This window comes from Nycticebus coucang, chromosome 10 (assembly GCF_027406575.1).
Source record: "Nycticebus coucang isolate mNycCou1 chromosome 10, mNycCou1.pri, whole genome shotgun sequence".
Taxonomy (NCBI): Eukaryota; Metazoa; Chordata; class Mammalia; order Primates; family Lorisidae; genus Nycticebus; species Nycticebus coucang.
The window spans coordinates 23,088,589-23,109,944 of record NC_069789.1 but is presented as its reverse complement, the minus strand read 5'-3'; the positions used below and the strand labels follow the sequence as shown (position 1 = coordinate 23,109,944).

The following is a 21,356-nucleotide window of genomic DNA, read 5'->3' as shown; positions in this document are numbered from 1 at the left end:
TAAAAAATGTTCTCAGGGTGATTTTGACATTCATCAAAGTTGAACTGCTTTAAAATTGTAATCGACAGAAAAAAGGGTGCTCAGTAGAGTTACCAAGCTCTGCTATTCAGATTTCAAGTTTTGTCTGACTACAGGAAGGGCCAGACCAGGGAAAAACGTCATCTCTATATACAATAAAATAGAAGGAATACTGCAAATCAGCAAATAATAAAACATCCATCCGTAGAATGAGAAAGAAGATGAGATGTAACAGACGCATGTCATTTCAAAAGATAATCAAGAACGTGAGTGATCGTTTGTGATATTCGTGGCATTGTTGATAATAACTTTTGTTTACAAATCACTTTTATTCAATTTCGCGGAAGCGCTAGATATTACCAAAGTTATGCCATCATGAGATATTCAGGAGAGATCACTGAAGGGCAAAGAAGAAAGCAAAATACAGTAGAACAAAAAGGATGAATGTATCATTTTAATCTCAGTGTAAACCCTACTTAGGTCTGATCAAAAGTAACAAACAGAAAAAGAACAACAACGAAGACCCTTCAAACGTTGACATGAGTGAAAAGAAAAAAAGAAACTCACAAACAAGGATAAATACTGAAGGAAACAGACTCTTTGGGTGCGGAGGATATAATATTTTGCTTAAAATGATTTTAACAAATTAATGATTTCTTTCACTCATACAAATTTCATCAGACAAGAGCTAAAATTTCATTCAACAAAACAGAATAAGGGATGACAGCAAGGGCAATTCCAGCACAGGTAGAAGCATAGATTCAACCTGCTTTCTGTCTAAGAAAAACTTTTTTGGATGATGATCAATTTGCACAAAAACACAAAGGGGGAATTTTAGTTGTTTATGGTAAAATTTGCAAGTGGAAGTAACTCAGTGTTAGATTATTTCAGAATGGAGAGGTCAAATCAGCTCCAAATATAATGATGTTACATTAACATGAAAACCAAGAAAAGAAATTGCTATGGGTATGTTTTAATACATAGATGGTTCCGGGTGTCAAATGGATGACAAAAGGAAACAAAAGGAAACAAAACTCTTTGGTCCAAAGCATGAGTCACTTAATAAAGTAAATCTGAAATAACTCTGGGATTGTTTTATCAGCAAGTGCAAATGATTATGAGTAGGAAAAAAAATCAAATAGCAATACCTCATTCAGAAAAATGTTAACCAACATTGGAAATCAAGAGAATTCCTAACTATATTTTATCTGCTATTGGTGCAAAGAAAGAAACACTAATTCAGGTGACACAGAAGAGCTCCTATACCCTAATTATGTCTTTTCATTTCAACTTTGATTTTTTAAATTGTTATTTCAGTTTAGTGAAATATAAACTAATTCTAAAAATTAACACTCCCAATGACCTCTCTTAGGACTTTTAAAATAACTTTTATTGGAATGTCTCCTCAAAAATTTTAGAGATAAGGAATCAGCAACAAAGCAACATTTGGGGTTTGACATTAAAAAGAATTATCCAAGGCAACGATCTTGGAGAATAGGGTAAATTTTAGGCTCAGAAGTCCTTCTAGCATAAAGTTTCCATTCAGGAAGGAAAATATTCTACTCTGCTTATAAAATTTCCATTAAATTGAAGCCTCTTGCCATATTTTCTATATATCAAGATGTGAAGATTCTCCATACTCATCCAACTGGTAACCTCTCCTTTGTGAGGAATTATCTAGCAGACTTCATTAGTGCAGAAGAGGAAAATTTATTACACCACCAATGACGTGGACTCGTAGGTAGCTATGCTTAATGAAGGGTGCACCCGGCAATTTCTAGAAGACAGTGGGAATAGAACATTAAGAGTTTTGAGTTCCAAGCAGGTATCAACATATACTATCTAACAGCATTCTGATAGTGAAGCATTTTGTGAAAAAGCCTCAACTATCATTTGTTGAATCAAAATATCCTGCGGAAATGCTTCACTTTTTAGGGTTTCGCTGCTGAAACAGACGTGGATTGTAGGACTACAAAGCCTCTGAAAAGAGGCTCCTGTACTGCTATGAAAGAGTAACTATACACGTAAGGACACGTCTCATAGAAATGTTCTCACATCACTCATGTTAAGGACTAACACTGTCATCCAGTTATTTGAACATAAATATATGTTTACAAAGAATTCACTTTACTTTTTCTTTAGGCAGATTTGTAGCAATTGGTGTTTCTTTCAACCTGTCAACAACTCCATACAGACAGTATTTAAAAGGGATGCTTCTCTCTCTCTTTCTCTTTTTTTTTTTTTTTTTCGGAGACAGAATCTCACTCTGTGTCCAGGCTAGAGTGCCGTGGCACCGTGATGGCTCACAGCAACCTATAACTCTTGGGTTCAGGCCATCCCTTTCCCTCGGTCTTCCGAGGAGCTGGTACTATAGGTGCTCATCACAACACCCCACTAGTTTTTCTATTTTTAGTAGAGACAAGGTCTCACTCTTGCTCAGGCTGGTCTCAAACTCCTGAGCTCAAGCAAACCACCAGCCTCGGCCTCCCAGCGTGCTGGGATTACAGGTGTGAGCCACTGCGCTAGCCAAGGGATGCCTTGTCTTTTGAGAATAATGGATTTGATGTACACTAGGCACACGTGAGGGCTGTCCAGATAGTATCCAGCCATGTACTCCGAAAAATAGAGACATTTATTACATTACCAATGGCTGGATACTGTCCAGCCAGCCTTCTTACGTACTCTCTAGTTCTTCTTCAGAAGGAAAATAAATGATTCTTATAAGTTGCTATAAGTCCTAACATTTTATCTCGATGTGGCACATGCTTTTAAAGCACAGAATTTCATGAATGTCTAAAGCATGAAGAGGAACAGCTGTCTAGGGTGTTCTTCTTTTCCAAGTTCATCTTGATAAAGAATTTCTCTAAACCAAAAACCAACAAACTGATCTCTATAGAGGACATATGGAAAATCGTGACCTGAAGACACATAAAGCCTTGTCCTATATTCGGAGTACTGCCTACACACACAAAAATTGCCTGGAGCAGAAAACAGAATATTCTATATGTATTTTTAAAACCATTTCAAACACCTGATAGCATTTCACAAACACTCACATAATAGTAGCAATGTGTGAAAATGCATAATTTGCTTCAATAATGACTAAGACAGACTCAGTCTTTGGACAGGCTGAGATGGGTGGTCTAAGGGCAGTGTGCTGGTTTGCCACCTCCTCCTTTGGCATCCCTGCTTGGGTTACGTGACAGCGGAGTACACTAATGTAGCCCTCCTCCACTTACAACCAGTTCTATCTCCTGAAACCGACCAGAAGTGGAAAATACCAGTTGAAAGGCATTTAATGCATGTAAAACCTACTCAACATCATGGCTCAAAACTATCTAACATAAAGCCTATTTAATAGTAAGTCAGACATTGGAAAGTTGGAAAGTCCAAAGTCAAAGCATCTTAGGTTGGGGACCATCTGTGCTTGCCATTGTTTTGTTCTTAGCTAGGCGTCCTGTTGTAACATGGATCACACGTGCTTGTCTAGAGAGCATTTAACAACAGGGCTGTTAGGAGCCAAGAAAACTTGATAGACATAGAAATAAAAATGGCTTCTTTATACATTTTCTGATAACACAATTCTGGATGGATTCATCAGAGGTCCAGCTCTCTTTTTTTTCCTCTCTCTCTCCCCAGCCCCCATCTTTCTCTTTCTTTCCCCCTCACTTCTCTCCTCTGCCTCCTTGTATCCGTTCTTCCTCTTCTCTTTCCCTTTCTCCACTCATCAGAGCCTTTTTGAATCTCTCTGCACTGGTTTAATCATCACCCACTGGGTCATGAGATGCTGCTCTTCATATTTTAAAAGCGAATGCCATTTCTGAGTCTTGGCTAAAGTGTAATTATTATTTTCATGTACTTCATCTCCAGCCCCCCACTAACCTAGAGCCTTGATTTCCAACATGGGGGCCTAGGATTGAGGGACTGGATGAAGGTGGGGACAACAGCGGGGGGAGCAGGTGAAACTGCCATCTGTGCACGGCCATCTGCAGACCCGATGATGTCTTATACAAGTACTTCCTCCTTTTAAAAAATACGTTGATGCCACTGTAATCATTAAAATACAAAATCATTTCAAATGTTCTTAGTCATTATTGAAGCAAATAACAGGGAGCAAAGAGGCAGTCTCTTGGGGAGAGGTGTGGGCAGGCCTGGAGTCTCCCCTCCCTCCCAAGCTTACCCTCCCTTGAAACATAGTGAGGACGGCTTCAGGGAGACCTCTTTGCCCAGGAGCTGGGACTGTGGGGTCTGCCTACACCTATGCCTGAAGAGCTGGCTATAACCCCCACGGCTGCAACGAGGGAGTGGCTGCCCTGCCAACAAGCTGGAGGGGCCACACCAGACTGGGACTGTCTCAGAGGCAGCCGAGAGCTCACAGGACAGTGGAAGGGGTCACACCACAGACGGGCGGGAGGCTGCAGCAAGAGAACCACAGGTCGGAGAACTCAGGGGATGGAGGTCCCCCAAAAAACACTTACTGAGTGCCCAGAAGGAAAATGAGCTTTCTACACCTGACAAGCCTGAGGAATGACACTATGATAAAAGATCTTTCCTGTCAACCTTTCCTTCCTCCTTCCCACAGCACCCGAGAGGGTAGACGCTCTGGGCCCCAGGCAGGGATGAGGAACTCAGCAGGCTCAACTGGGAAGCAGCTTCCCACATGCCCTTCCCTGCAGTGCTGCTGCACAGAGGGGCCTGAGCCAGCCCAGACAAGTTCACTTGAATTAAATTCAAGTTCACTGATTACACAGGCCTGGGCATTTTCATTACTGATATGAGATTTGTATGACTTGAAATGACTCAGGGGTGCTTCACTCTCTGAAAACAAGAAAGGTCATGGGACCCATTGTAATTTAACCTCCTGGGCAGAGGAAATAAAGCCCCACAGAGCAGATGCTGGGATACAAGGACAGGGGTTTAGTTCTTTTCTGTTGCCCTTCAAGGTGTACCTGTTAAAGTAGAATGTCAAACTTCTGAGGGCCAAAGGATAAGATTTGCACTGTACAGGTCTCCAGAGAAAGAAATACCTCAAGTCTAAACTTTACTGAGGCATATATACATAATGGGCATGTGTCCTAAAACAAACCAGCAGGATCTTCTCGTTCCTAAAACAAACCAGCAGAATCTTCTCGTTCCAAGATTTCTAACTGAACATGTATGAGGGCCGTCCAGAAAGCACCAGCCGCCATCAGTACTATCATAGTACATGGCTGCACACTTTCTGGACAGCCCTTGTATTTTGGCACCAAATATGTCGTCATTACCATAATAATAGTAATATTTAAGAATAAGAAAGGAACATTCCAGATTCTTATCCTATACACAAGGAGATGGATCATGGGCCACCAAGAGCCTGCATAAGATGTCAAAGTTCATCGTTGGCCAAGTGAAGTCTCATGATTTTCAGCTCAGAAATTATGTGGGATATTTTATCAGAACCAGAAAGTAACCTCTATTGGAAAGATTTATAAATAAACTTAATAAAAATAAGTTTTGAGGTAAGAAATTATTGTGGAAATAAAAAAGTAACACAGAGAGGTGGATTCAAAATCACCAAATACACAGAGAAGAAAGGGGACACTTTTAGACAATGGTGAAAAGGGACTTCATTTCCTGACACGTTCTCTGTTTCCAAAAGAATTAGAAGCACTTTGAGTGTTTGGTCCGGAAACACCAACCTGGAGATGGCACAGAAATATGGCCATGGAAATAGAGGAATATAAAGATGGAAAATAACAGAGGAGTGAGTTTTAAGATGCTGACATTAGGGGACAGGTGACAAACAGGCTTCCCTTACCAAGACGAGAGAAATGTGAAGATTAGATCAGAATTTCAACTATATGCACAGAGAAGGGCAGGGAACTTCAAAAGTAAGTAGTTGGAAAAAATAGTAGGTATTTAGTTACAAAGGATCGATAATGAACTTCAATTATTCCCAGGAATATAATACAAAAGGGGTAGTTCTCAACGATCAATATGGGTTTCATCATCCTGGAAATGGTAAATTTAAAGAACAATTCCTTGTATATCAAGGGCTGAAAGGAAGTAAAGAACAAAGTCACAAAAAGCCAGGTGGGCACACAGTTGTTTAGGAGACACTTCTAGAAAGGGCCTGAAAAGCTACTGAAAAGATGGAAAAATTCTCAAAAGACTGCATTGAGAAAATTGGATCCCAAGACCAGGAAAACTCATGAAGATGAAATGAAGCCATCAGAGAAGTCAATCTTAAATGTTTTATCATACAAAAACAGAGGAAATAAAAACAAAACACTTCAACAACGAAAGCTTCCCTGTTTAACACTCTTGGGGGGAAAAAGTGGAGTGAGGGAAAAACGTGGAGTGAGGCTATCAGTCTTGGAGAGACTTTAATTTCCATCTAGAATCTTGTAGTATTAAAAATTGAAAGGGGGCTTTCCCTCACTCTCTTTGTCCCCTAACAATGAGCAAACTTAGACCAAGGTTAGCCACTTAACTTGTTCACGTTACACAACTTGTGTCAATGTTGGCCTTCAGACTTACCCTCCAAAATCCTGTAACCTCGTCTTTCTACATGATGAACTTATTCACCTTTACTTTTTCAGATTATGTGAACAAGTCCAACTGCCTTTTCTATGGTACATGGGAAAATATAAGTATATGCAGTGGGATTTTGAGGTTAGATAGAGAAGTTTGGGGGCAAAAGATACACAATATTAATAATAAAAGTTTTCCTGAAGTATGTCATAATTACAAAGCCAGTTATTTAAAAACTACATGGTTCTGGGTTTAGAGACTATTAATATGCCCCTATTACAGATGAAGCAACACCAAATACACAAGATTCTAATTAGAAACCTAGAAAATACTTGTTCATTACAACAGAGCAGTTAGTTTGAATACTAACAATACAAGCCACACTAGGAAGCAAAATAAAAAGGTTAGAGGCAAGAGCAGACATGCACTTTTAGATCACAATTTCTTTGCAAACACATGGAGACACATACCCATTTTTCCACATCAACTTGCTGTGGAAAGAAAAAGCCAAAATAAATAACAAACAAACACATAAGTACCTAGCAATGTTTCAATTACTGTCATTTAAATCGATTAAAATGTAATCCTCGCACCAATAACTACTCCCATTTCTAAAAGATAAGAAACAGTATTCAAACGTTTAATTAGTAACATTTAATCTCAGCAAATAAACAAAAGATTTCAATTAATTTAGTAATTGGAACTTCAAAACTCATTAGGCTGCAATTGCACCAAGGACACGAAATAATGATAATACATTCAAAAGCAAACATTTACCTAATTCTCAAACATAATTGGCCGCCTGATTATGAAATTACTATTCTCCTCAAACTATAAAAAATATTTAACTAAAAAGACCAATTTAGAGAAATAGTATCTAACTATAATTTTTCTCATGATACTTAAAATGTATCGTCCCTCAACCTTTCTAGCATTTCATAAAATTTCACAGTATAAAAAAAGGGCATGTCTTGACAAATAGTTCTGAAGTTATATGGCAATCCAATTAATTGAAAGTATGTGACTCTTTAAAAAGTAACTGTATCTCCATTGTAAACAGGACAAACAAAAAAGCCATAAGACAACAAAAACTATCTTTTACAGTTTTCCAAGATTACTATGAAATTAATCAGATAAAAATTTCAACACTGAGCGACATACTCTGTCTCAAAGGTAGGTTCCCCTAACTCACCTCCCATCTATAGTGCTTCCTGTAAGAGTTAACGTTTTGCTTCAGGCCCTGCCTGTATTTAAGTTAATTTGTAATTTTCTTCTTTAGAAAATTCAATAGTCAGGTAAGAAGCTAATGATATACAGGTAAAAATCCTGGGCTGTAGCTAAGGAGCTCAATGCCATATAGTAGGCTCAGAAGGGAATATGCAAAAAAAATGCAACTTACAAAATAATTATTTTTAAAATGTTATAAAGTGATACCAAAAATGTCAACCTAAAAGGATAGGCCAAATTTTCTGAAGCCCTGGTAAAGAACATTTTGGCTTCTTTCTGAATTTTTTAGCCTTCAGAAAAATCTCTTCAAAGCCTAGCCCCTCTCCTTTGCATTTTAATAACTATTGTTATTTTAGAAAGTATATGTTACTGAATGGAAAGACCTGTTTTCACTGTAAACTTTTCAGGATATTTCCCTATTCCATAAAGTTCACTTTTTCATTTCATCTTACTGGAGTGATGGACCCATTTCTTTAGATTCTGGGGAAAATGGAAGCTAAAGAAGCAGGTCCTGTATGGTGCAATTATCACACACTTTTCCACCTTCAAAAGGACAAACTCTCATACAAATTCATTTCTAAGAATAATAATTCCAGAACACGTGAAATTATCTCTTTCCAATTCATTAGAAAAACAACATGCCGTATTTTAGTGATATTGATAATTATCAAGACATTATATTATTGCATCATCATATTCACTTCTAAACATAAACATTCTCTCTCTCTCACACACACACACACATCAATTCAAAGATAAAATACTGTGGGATTTTTCCAGAATAAAGAACTTATAATTAAGACTCAGACTTTTTAGGGTCCATAAAAGAAGCTCTTTAGGAATCTATATTACAGTAAAGAAACGCAATTCCTCAAGTAGCAAGAATTAGTAGCAATAATGTTACAGACTGAACATCCGAACACCTAAGGGAAGGCATAGCAATGGCACGTGCTGGGGTGAGTTATCAGCTTGACACACAACACAAGACAAATGGTCCACAGAGTTCACAGACTAAGGTACAACAAAACTGTAATTACGCACAAGCAATGCCGAACGATTTCATGACACGTCTCTTATTAATGTTAACACCGATCATTTATTTGAACTGCAAAAGTGAAGAGAAGAATGATTTGTAGGGAGCTAATGAAGGGAGAGAAATATAAAATTCGTAATGAAGTTGACCAATTTTAGGACTTAAACAATTACCGCATCCATAAAACATAAGACAAATGAACATGTTTCCCAATAATTTATCTAAGTGTTTGAGATTTTAGAGAAGTGATTCCATTACTTTAGAGAAAAAATATTTTATTATCTTTAGGAAAACACATTAAGCACTGCACTATAACAATACTAACAAAAAAAGGGCAAATGGCAAATTCATTTTTAAAATAAAAACAAGTTTCTCTTAGAAGAAATAACACTCTTTTAAATGCCGGTTTGATTTAGCAGAGAGGATGTAAGAGTCTGGTACAAAAGTTATTAATTCTATCATCATATGAAAAGTGGGTAATTCATATGACCTCTCTATTTTTATAAGCATATTGTAATTATAAATGTAGGGCACAAAAACATGAAGTGTTCCATAACCACAGAAAAGGTTTGGTTGCTTGTTTCATATTGCTTAACTTTGTTTTACTGTTTCAAGATGAAGAAGTCTATTATTATTAAATCTATAGGTCACATATTAAGTAGTTACTGTGTGCCAGTATTTAAGCTACACTGTTTACATATAGTCTTGTCTGCATATTACATATAAGAAAACAAACGACATATAAGGGTATCACAAATCTTCAACAAAAACAACAAAATGTCAACAGAGCTACTGAACAATGGAACCAGACCTTGAAATTGTGTCTCTTACTCAATACCAAATGCAAGATATACCATCCTTTTCTCTTTTGTTTCAGATTTTTAATCTGCAATTAATTTGGAACGGCTCAATATCCTGTCTTCATATGATCAGTACCACCTAATAGGACATGTTAACAAGATAACGTAAAGATAAGAACATAGAAAAAGTACCTAGAGACTGTTACAACATCAAATATATTATTGAGTTTTGGTTATTCGGATATCATGCCTGGTTTTTTTGCATAGACATTTTTATAGGTAATTATACTACAATAATAAGACATCTGTCAAAAGTTTAAAGGTTTAATATTAAGGTATAATACAAGAAAAATAATTAAAATATTTAACCCATGGATAAACATGCTACAATCCATTACCCTACTGTTACATTTTTTAAAGTAATAAAATGAAAAACAAAAAACTACTCTACCTTAATAATTCTTCACCATACACCCTGTTTATTATTAACATTAGGAGAAAGAGACTTGAAAAATTTATACACTGTGGGTGGTGCCTGTGGCTCAGTTGGTAAGGCGTCGGCCCCATATACCGAGGGTGGTGGGTTCAAACCCGGCCCCGGCTGAACTGCAACCAAAAAATAGCCAGGCGTTGTGGCGGGTGCCTGTAGTCCCAGCTACTCGGGAGGCTGAGGCAAGAGAATCGCTGAAGCCCAGGAGTTGGAGGTTGCTGTGACCCGTGTGACGCCACGGCACTCTACCCGAGGGCTATAAAGTGAGACGGTCTCGACAAAAAAAAAGAAAAATTTATACACTGTGTTCCAGAACTTGAAATATAATGAAGTCACTTAGATTGTATAAATGAAATTATGATTTGAAAATGCCATATTTTTATTGACTATAAGATAGAAAGATGTAAGTCATGAAAACATGACTTGCTAAAATTTTACTAAGTAAACAAACCCACGTAATCAGCATATAGATTTAAAAATACACAGTACCTATGACCTAGAGGCTGCCTTCACATCGTCCCAGTAACCATCGTTTTATCACCATTGATTAGTCCCACCTTTTCTGATTCTGGATAAAGAGTATGTTCTCCTTTGTATAAAGTTTAGTCAACATAATTGGTAAGATTCGCCATGCTGTGCGTGTAGCAGTAATTAACTAAATCTCACTCCTTACAATAACCCACTGTACAAATATATCGCAATTTATCCATTTAAATTAGTGAATGTTTGAGTTGACTCCAATTTGGGGCTATTAAAAATGATTTTGTGATAAACATTCTTGTACATCTTTATGGTGAATAATATAACCACCAAGAGTGGAATTACCAGGTCATAGATGTGTAAATGTTTAGTTACAGTAGATGGGGCCAAATAGTTTGCAAAATGGTTGTTTAAATTTACACTCTGATCAGCAGTGTGCACATTTCACGTGCTTTACATACTCACCAACACTTGATATAACTAGTCTTTTTAATTATAGCTGTTCTGGCAGGTGTATAGCAGCATCTCACTGCAGTTTCAACCTGCATTTCTCTGATGCCTCCTGAGAGGCATTTTTTCATACACTTTCGCACATCTGAATACTCACTGTTATGAAATATTTCCTCAAGTCTTTTACCCATTTTTCACTTATTAGGTTGTCTTTTTTTCTTCTATACCTGTCAGAGTTCTCCCCATTTTTTAAGTGTGAGGTCCTTTGTCATACATACACATTGCAAATATCTGCTCCCTATCTCAGTGTCCAAATGGCAACTTTGATGAACAAGGACCATCTTAATTGTAGTACAACTTATCAATTTTGTACTTCATGATTGTGTTGCTTTTTGCCATGAAGAGATATTCCTGCATTATTTTCTAGAAAACTTATCATTTTACCTTTCACCTGACAGCTACAACCCACCTGGTATTGATTTTTGAATAGGATGGTGGGGATGGAGAAAATATCCCCCCAATATAGTGACCCACTGTACCCAGTGCCATTTATAAACAGACAATCCGTTCCCCAATGTGCGGCATTGTCACCTGCTAATGTGTTATGTGAGTAATGTATGAAATCCATTAATATTCTGGCCTATTTTTCTATCTCTGTGTTAATACCAAACTATCATATATTATAACATTAAAATAATTCTTGGCATCTGGTAACCAAAGACTCCAACTTAGTTATTTTCTTCAAAACTCTACTTGCTCCTTTTGCCCTTCTTCATTTCCCGTACCGTTTAGAATCACCTTTGTCAACTTCCACACACTCAGAAAGAAATCCTGCTGGGATTCTGATTGAGAGTGCACTGATCGACAGCCATCTTTGTACCATCAGAGACTCCAGAGAGATGAACATTGTCTATTTCTTTTTTTTTCTTAACTCATCTTTATTTCTCTGTAGGATAATATTTAGAAATAAACTTATCCTACATCAAGCACACAAAGTAAATTCAGTGTGAGTTTAAAATAACATGCTTTTCTTCCAGAGGCTTAAGAGGCTTGGACCCCCCCTGGGTTACTCACAGAGTTAGGCTTTTGGAGTTAGGAATTTCTTAGGCCTCTTCTCTGAAGCAGTACACCCCGTGAAGCCTGAGATCCAAGGGCATGCCACCCTTCCTCAGAGATCCGGGCCAGAGGGTTGACATATGTTAACAACATATTGTCAGAGGTCTATAGGTGCTCTGCCCTGAAGGAAGGTCACAGTCATTACTTCATACTGAGTAAACTGAGTGAATGCTTGAAGATATTCAATTCCCCCGTGGCTACTTTCGTCTTTGTGATCTCCTTTTAGATACCTGCTCAAAACCTAGTCACTGTTTAAGAGATTTACTACACAAGTGATTGCATTGATAATGATAAATATTTCCTTTCAAGTTAAATTACAGATATGTAAAAAGGAAGATAAGATGATGAAACTAATAGATAATGGATTAGGTGTGTACGTGACTGGAAGAGTATAAAACTAAAACTTGGAATAAAGAATTTTACTATATGCCATCCCACGGTGTATAGTCTGTTTCTTGACTTAATAAATTACAGGAGCGAGTTTACACCTACAGCAAAGCTGCTGCTCGTTCGCGTCTCCAGTCACGCAACATTCTCTCAAAGTGTTTTCCAATTTTCTGTGTAAAGAGCTGCACATTTTCCATTAGAATACTCACAGGTATATATTTTATTACACTAATATAAGTGGACTTATTTATAAATTTTTGTTTTATGATTGATTTTTACTAGTATATAAAAGTGTAATTGAATAATTTATATTGAGCAGTGATTTGTTAAATTCTTACTTTAATTCCAAAAGTACCCATTTTATCACTGTTACTAAACATTGTCCTTGAAGATTTCAAGATTTCTTCAGGTTTGTATTTTATAGACAGCTTTTGTCAATTTAAGTAACTTTCCTGATGTTACTAACAAATATCATAATGAATGCACGTTTAATTTTTAAAAAAATGTTTTCATGGTATCTGCTAAGGTAAATATATAATTTTTCCTTCTCTTAATATGCTGAAATATATTAATTGGTTTTTGAATCCCAACTTGGTCACAATAGACTATCAATTTGGGTTAGAGTCAGGGTTAGGGTCAGGGTCAGGGTCAGGGTGAGGATTCTATTTGCTAATATTTTGTAGAGGGCTTTTACATCTATGGCCATGGTAGAGATTACTGTTTAGGTTTTTTCTTTTTTTTTTTTTTTCAGGATCTTTGTCATTGTTTACATTAAGGTTATGTTAGCCTCAGAAAATCAGTTGAGAAGTACTCTGAAAAAGTTTGAAACTGGTATTAGTGTTTCCTTAAATGTTTGGTAGAATTGACCAGTGAGGCTGTCTGGGCCTGGACTTCAAGATGGTAAGGCTTTTAATTACAAGTTCATTTTCTTTAGTAGATAAAAGACAGGCTGGTATTTCCCACTTCATGTTAGCATCAGTAAATTGTATTTTTCTAGGAAATTTCAAATTCATTGCAATAAAATTTATTGTCCATATACTCTTACTGTATTTTAATTGGAGATTCTGCAGGGATTTCCTATTTTCATTCCTAATATTGTTACTTTTACATTCTCTTTTGCTTCTTGGTCAGGTCAGTTTTGCTAAAGATTTATCGACTTTATTAGTATTTTCTAAAAAACTGTTGGCTTTGCTAATTTGTTTCTTTCTAGTTTATAAATGCGGTTCTTTACTATGTCTTCTTTCTACATTTTTCAGTTTAATATTTTCTTTTTGTTATCTTCTTGAGATATTTAGGTAAGTGACTGCTTAGTCTTTATGTATTTAAGGCCAAAAACTTCCCTATAAAGAGTTAAAACTGTATCCTTAGCTTCAGATATGTCCTTTTTCCCCTATTCCTATCCAATTTAAAATATTTTATAATTTTCCTCTGTAATTAATATTTTTTCATAAACATATAAATTTTTTTATTGATTTATAGCTAATTCTATGATGATCAAAGAATACACTCAAATTATTTCAAATCTTTGAATTTTGTTTATATTTGCTCCATAATCAGTTTCAGTAAATCTCCATTTGCATTTGAAATAAATGTGGACTTCCCCAGCATCTGCAGTATTCTATATATGATTTTATGTATGTGAACTAATCCTGCTATTAAGATTTCTACATCCTCATTGATTTTTTTTGCCTTTTTTGATTTTATTGTAGCAGTTACCAAGAGATGTGGTCTTATAAACTGACTATAAGTTTGGTTGATTTCTCTTCATAGTTTTGCCATTTTTTTGTCTTTGTACATTTGAAATTCTAATTCTATTCCAACTCTCTTATAAACTAACCCTTTCATCATAATTAAATATAAATCTTTGTCTAGCAAAACTTTTTGCCCCAAATTCTTTCTCAGATATTAAAAGTTACGCCAGCTTTCCGGTGATTCAGCTTTGCCATATATATAACTCTGCTGCCATGTAATTTTTATCCTTTTTATAACAGTCTTTTTATATAGAAAATATGGATTGTCACTAATTCGAGTTTTTAACATCACAGGTATTAATATGTAGATTAATTCAATTTACAGTTTCTTTTGCTTTAAATGTGAAGGTTATTCTGCTAATTGTAATAGTTTTAAAGTATGTTTCTTATAAACAGCAACAATTGCTATTGTTGTTTAATCAAGTCTGACAATACATAATTTTAACTGGAGTATTTAGTCCATTTACATTTACCTTCACTACTAAAATATGAGTTTATATTAACCATCTCATTATTTTTATTCTATTGATCTCATGGTCTTTTTACATAACTGTATGGAAATATAATTTACGTTTCATAACGTTCATCTTTTTTTACCATATTTACAGAGCTGTGACCCATCATGATAACCTAATCTGAGAACGTTTCAGTCCTGTATGTTTTTTTTTTTTTCATTTCTCTCCTTTCTTGCTTCTTTTAAATTAACCAAATACTTTGATATTCCATCTTCCCTCTGTAAGGTTGAGATTATACTTTAGTATTATTTCAGTTGGTATCCTAGAGATTACATATGCATCTATGACCTTTAATAATACAATGCACATTAGTGGCTTTACCACGTTCCAAAAAAGTTAGGACCTGACAACATGTTTAAAAATTTTATACTCTTCCATCTTTTGTGTTATCATCATCATGGATTTTAATTGCACATGTACTTTAAACCCCATATGGCAATAACATACTTATTCTGAACAGGCAGCATTCATTTACACTTGGCTGCGTGTGACTCTTGGTCTTCATTCCTTCCTGCATTTTCTATTTTCAGCCTGGAATCATCTCCCTGCTGCCTGGAGACTTCTGTTTCCTATCTCTAAATTATCTCAATTTTTTGTTAGTCTGGAACTGTCTTTATTTCACATTCACTTTTGAAGGATATTTTATCTGGTTAGAATAGAGGGTTAGTGATTATTTTTCTCCACAACATTAAAGATACTATGTCTTGGTCATCTAGCTCACACTTTTTTTGTTGCATCATCAGATTTTAGTCTGATTATGGCTTTTTTGTTTTTTTATCTTCTCCTATTGCTTTTAAGATTTTTTCCTTTTCTGATATTTAGTAGTCTTAGTACGGTACACACCAGAGTGTAGTTTTATAATTCATAATCTTCTATAGGATTGTGTTCCTTGACTCTGTAAATAAATGTGTTTCATTCATTTTGGAAAATTATGCACTATTATATTTCTAAATACATTAAAAATATATTTATTTAATATATTAAATATTAAATATATTAATATTAAAATATTAAAAATATGTGTATATAAAATATATTTATATTTTATATTAAATATATTTAATAAAGATATGTTTAAAATATATCTTTAAATATATTTATATATTTATTATATATTTAAATATATTTTTAAATGTTATTACTACACATAAGGTATATCTTATGATTTTTTTTCTTCTCCATGTTCTTCTCTCTGAATATTTTCTACTGATCTGTTTTCCAATTCATGAATCTTTTCTTCAACTATGTCTTAGCTGGTGTTCAACTCATCTATTGAGTTCTTACTATTACTGTATTTTTCATTATTCAATTTTTCATTGTATTTTTCATTGTTTAATCTACAATTTAAGGTCTGCAATAATCTCAACGACAGCCTCACTTACTGGTATATTTCTATTGGCAGGATATTATTCTCTTGGTTCTGATTCTGCATATGCATAATAACATTCTAAACTATGCTCTCTATATTATATATTAAATCTGTATACAAGCTGGATGACATTTCTTCCTCCAGAAAGGATATACCTACTACAGCTTACAGTTAAATAATGGGCAGATCACTTCAGTCCAGTTTGGGCCGAGTAACTGCAGGCGAGATTTCAGACTTAGTAAGACCTACTCTACCTCTAGTTTATCCCCTCTGCTACTGGGTAAAATTTCCAGGAGTCCCAACTGAGAGCTTAAAATAATTCTGAGTCCTCTACTAATAACCACTGAAATATGTATTTTTTGCCTCCTTAGCACAGATTAGAGTCAGAATACATTATTCGTATTGTTTCATATAATCAATATTTAGACACATATTACACTGATGAGATTTTCATCCACATTCTACTAAGCTTCTCATGTTGTTTTCCAACATAGTTTAAAAGGAGAAAAGTGTTCCCCCTGAGAAGAAAAACATTTTTGGAGTCTAAATCTTATTTCTACGTTTCTTTTCCCTTCAAGATCTTACATCTTTAAATTCTGACTACCTTGGCATGCCTAAGATAACCTCATTTTTCAGTCTTTTCTGCCTTAATCTGTTCCCAGATTAATACTCAGCAAACGCCTGAAGGGAAAACTGGTGTAGAGAATGTGAGAGCCACCTCAACTCACTTCTCTCACTTCTGGGGTTTTGGTACCTTTAAGTCCTAGACCACTAAGAAGTTTCCAGTTCCCTCAAACAGATTTCTTCTGTGAGTTAATACCTTTTAATTAAATCCTCTTGATTAAATCCTTTTAAATCTTTTCTAGTTTGGGGGAAGTTGGGGGGTTTTATTTGTTTTTATTCTTCCTACAGTTAGTGTATTAGTCTACTTCAACCTGAAAATGGAACTTTTCAGTTCATTAAATTTTTTCACTAAATTTTTCAAACAAGGTCTGATCCAATCAATGAAAGACTCAGAACATTATTTTTTACTTAGATGTGCTCTTCCCAACAAGAACAATATGTATCAGGCAGCACCTGTGGCTCAAAGGAGTAGGGCACTGGCCCCATATGCCAGAGGTGGCGGGTTCAAACCCAGCCCTGGTCAAAACTGTAAAAAAAAAAAAAAAAAGTATCATAGATTCCTTGGTGCCTATTGCGATTTCTTTTTTCTTTTTTTTTTTTTTTTTTTTGTAGAGACAGAGTCTCACTGTACCGCCCTTGGGTAGAGTGCCGTGGCGTCACACGGCTCACAGCAACCTCTAACTCTTGGGCTTACGCGATTCTCTTGCCTCAGCCTCCCGAGCAGCTGGGACTACAGGCGCCCACCACAACGCCTGGCTATTTTTTTGTTGCAGTTTGGCCAGGGCTGGGTTTGAACCTGCCACCCTCAGCATATGGGGCCGGCGCCCTACTCACTGAGCCACAGGAGCCGCCCGTTTTTTGTTTTTTTTTTTTGGTTTTTGGCTGGGGCTAGGTTTGAACCCGCCACCTCCGGCATATGGGACCGGCGCCCTACTCCTTGAGCCACAGGTGCCGCCCTGCCTATTGCGATTTCTAACACATGTGGCCAAACTGCCATTAACAAAGAATTAAATGAAATCCACATTATATACTTTTATTAAAACATTAGCATTTAGATTGGTCAATTTTGACAAACAATGAGTTTATCCCTTGAAATTGGAAAGGAAAAGAAACTAATACTTATTGAGAACCTACTACCATAAGTATTGTACAAGGTACTATTTCATTTTCTTTGTTTCCTAAAACTTTAGCTTCCTTAATTAGCAACAATTGTTTCTTTCTCTCTTCTTTTCATTTTGATATATGTTTACAAGTAATATGCATGTGTAATCAGATTCCATAAAACCTCAAACTGAGGCATCTACCTAAATGCTTCCAAAAGCAGATCGAGTCATTTTAAAATGGAAAATACAAGTACTAAATTAGGACAAATGACACTAATGTTGAGGAAATTATAAATAAAAACATTCCTCCATTCTGCAATATTGTATGCAATTTGCACTTTAACTGCCTGAGATTGCAAAGTCTTTTCTTACCATCAGTTTGAGAAAGAAATTTGCCATAAATTTAATTAAGCAAATGAACTAAAAAAAAAAAAAAATCCAGGAATTCACTGAATTATACCTCGCACTTTAGCTCAATTTCCTAGTTTACTCTGGTTTTATATTAATTGAGCAGCACTCTCCCATTTTTCAGATCTGTCAAACAATGAAGCAGACTTACTACAGTAAGCTTAGCAACCTCACACACTAACACACATATTTAAATCAAAGAAAGGGTTTAGAGTTTTTATTCATAAGTTTAAATTATTTAAAAATTTGCACTAGGCAATAAAGAACTAAGATCTATTGCCTCCTAAATTATTCCTACTCTAGAAGCGATAATTCCTGTAATACTACTTAAATGCTTTCTGAATTTGTTCAACTCCTCAAGATACGTGCAATTTCTTTTCTTCTTTCTTTCTTTCTTTTTTTTTTTCTGAGACAGAATGTCAGTATGTTGCCCTTCGAAGAGTACCGTGGCATCACAGCTCACAGCAACCTCAGACTCTTGTGCTTAAACTATTCTCATGCCTCAGCCTCCCAAGTAGCTGGGACTGTAGGCTCCCGCCACAATGCCCAGCTATTTTGTTGTTGTAGTTGTCATTGTTGTTTACAAGGCCCCAGCTGGGTTTGAACTGTCCAGCCCTGGTGCATGTGGCTGGCACCCTAGCCACTGAGCTATGGGCAGTGCCAAAACATGTGCAATTTCTAACCCAAAATTACCCCTACCTGCTTTCTCTAAGCACAGAATATGTTTAAATAGCTCTTGTATAAAACTAAATATTAACAAATGCAACTTGGTAGGTGCTAAATAAACAAGTGGATAGATCTATTCCATGGAGGCTAAGAATTACTAAGTTAAATTAAATACCACTAGTAATTTCACTGGGGAGAATAGTCAAGAGATAAATGAACAATTTAGGGAAGGAAGAATCAGTGAGGTCAGGCAAGCCTTATTCAATATTAAAATTTGTGATTTTACAAAAAAAATCACTAATTTCTAAAATATAATGATTAAATAACTGTTGTTATAAATCAAACAGACTTTACTTCAGAATATTTAGGTCAGAGCACCAGATCCAGGAATGTGTATCAATTTAATGTACGATAAAAAGTCAGATGATAAATATAAGGAAGGGAATCACCAGTCATGGATAGATAATGTTGGAACTTTTGCTTAGATTTAAAAAAAAAAATCAACTTCAATGCTAATCTTAAATAAACTCCAGACAGATTTACTACAAATAACAATAAACCCCATATAGAAATAAAGTATTCAATAAATTTTAGATGTATTTGCTTTGGAAAATCAGGAGATGCAGAGAAGAAAACGGATTTGTATATTTTTAAAATTCTAACAATTCAATACAATCCCAATAAAAATCCCAGCAAGCTAGTTTATGGATTATAGTTAAGAAGGCAAAAGACCTAGAATAATTAACACAATATTGGAGAAAAACCAAGTCCGAGGACTGACATACTCTAACTTCACCACTTACTGTGGAGCAACACTAAGCAGGACAGTGTGGTGTTGGTTAGAGAACAGAGAAAGAAATCAGGGCAAGAGCACAGAGGGCCCAGAAACAGACCTCCATAAACACAGTCAACTGATCTTTGATAAAAGATCAATACCACGAAAGAGGAACAGTCTTTTCAATAAATAGTGCTGGAACGTCTGCATACCTTCAGGCAAAAAATAAAAAATAAAAAGTGAAACTAGATACAGACCTTAAACCCTTCCCCAAATTTAATTTAGACCTAAATGTAGCAGACAAAACTATAAAACCTCTAAAACATAACATAGGAGAAAATCTAGGCAACCTTGGGTTCACAATGACTTTTTAGATAGAACACCACAGCCGTGATCCATAAAAGACTAACATAAATCGTCCCTTGTTAAAATTAAAAACCTCTCTCTGAAAGATGCTTTTAACTGAATAAAAAAATAAGCTATCACTGGAAGGAAAATCTTTTCAAAACACATACAGTATTTGATAAAGGACTAGTATACAGAATATACAAAGAACTCCTTTATGGGGGCAAGACATGACTGCAAGAGGGACTTTACCTAACAATTGCAATCAGTGTAACCTGGCTTATTGTACCCTCGATGAATCCCCAACAATAAAAAAAAAAAAAATAGTTATCCCAAATGCAAAAAAAAAAAAAACTCCTGAAACTCAACAACGAGGAAACAAACAACCCAATTAAAAACTAGGCTACAGATCAGAAGAGACATCTCACCAAAGATATACAGAAGGCAAATAAGCACATGAAAAGATGCTCTATCATATGTCATCAGGACATTGCAAGTTAAAACAACAATGAGATACCCAGATACACCCGTCACAATAGCCAAAATCAGTAACAGTGATGACAGCAAATGCTGGTGAGAATATAGAACACAGGAACTTTCACTCGCTGCTGGCTAGAATGCAACATGGTACGGCCAATTTCTAATATAGTTTGACAGTGTCTCACAAAACTGAACAGTCTCTTACTATGTGATCCACCATGTGTTCACGCTCTTGGTTAACTGAAGGAGTTGAAAATTTATGCCTACACAGACACTTGCACAAGAGTTTAAAGCAGCTTCATTCTTAATCACCAAAACTTGGTAATAGGCAACCAAGAGGTCCTTCAATACGTGAATGGACCAATTGTGATGCATCCACACAATGAAACATTATTAAAAAGAAATGAGCTATTAACCCATGAAAAAACAAGATGCAAGATGTTAATAATAGGAGAAGCTAGAGTTGTAGGGAGGGTTTATGGGAACTCTCTCTACTTTCCAAACAATTTCCTATAAACCTAAAACTGCTTTAAAAACATGAATGAAATAAAAACATTTTCAGACGTTGAAAAAATATTCCAACATAAAGGCAATATGTATTAATACATACATATTATACCAAACAATAATTATGTATAATAATATAAAATGAAATAAACCTAAGCAGATTTAAAAGCCAAGTGATAATGGATTCCATGAGTAGAAAATATTACTTCTGGAGTAGGGCGCCAGCCCATATACCAGGGGTGGCAGGTTCAAACCCAGCCCCAGCCAAAACTGCAAAAAAAAACAAGAAGAAAATATTA

At 35.6% G+C, this 21,356-nt stretch overlaps 1 protein-coding gene across 3 annotated transcripts in view; it reads right to left on the bottom strand.

Moving 5' to 3' along the window:
* Positions 1-21,356, bottom strand: part of RYR2 (ryanodine receptor 2) — an 830,565-nt gene that overhangs the window by 486,680 nt on the left and 322,529 nt on the right. The gene's annotated exons all lie outside the window — the stretch shown is intronic.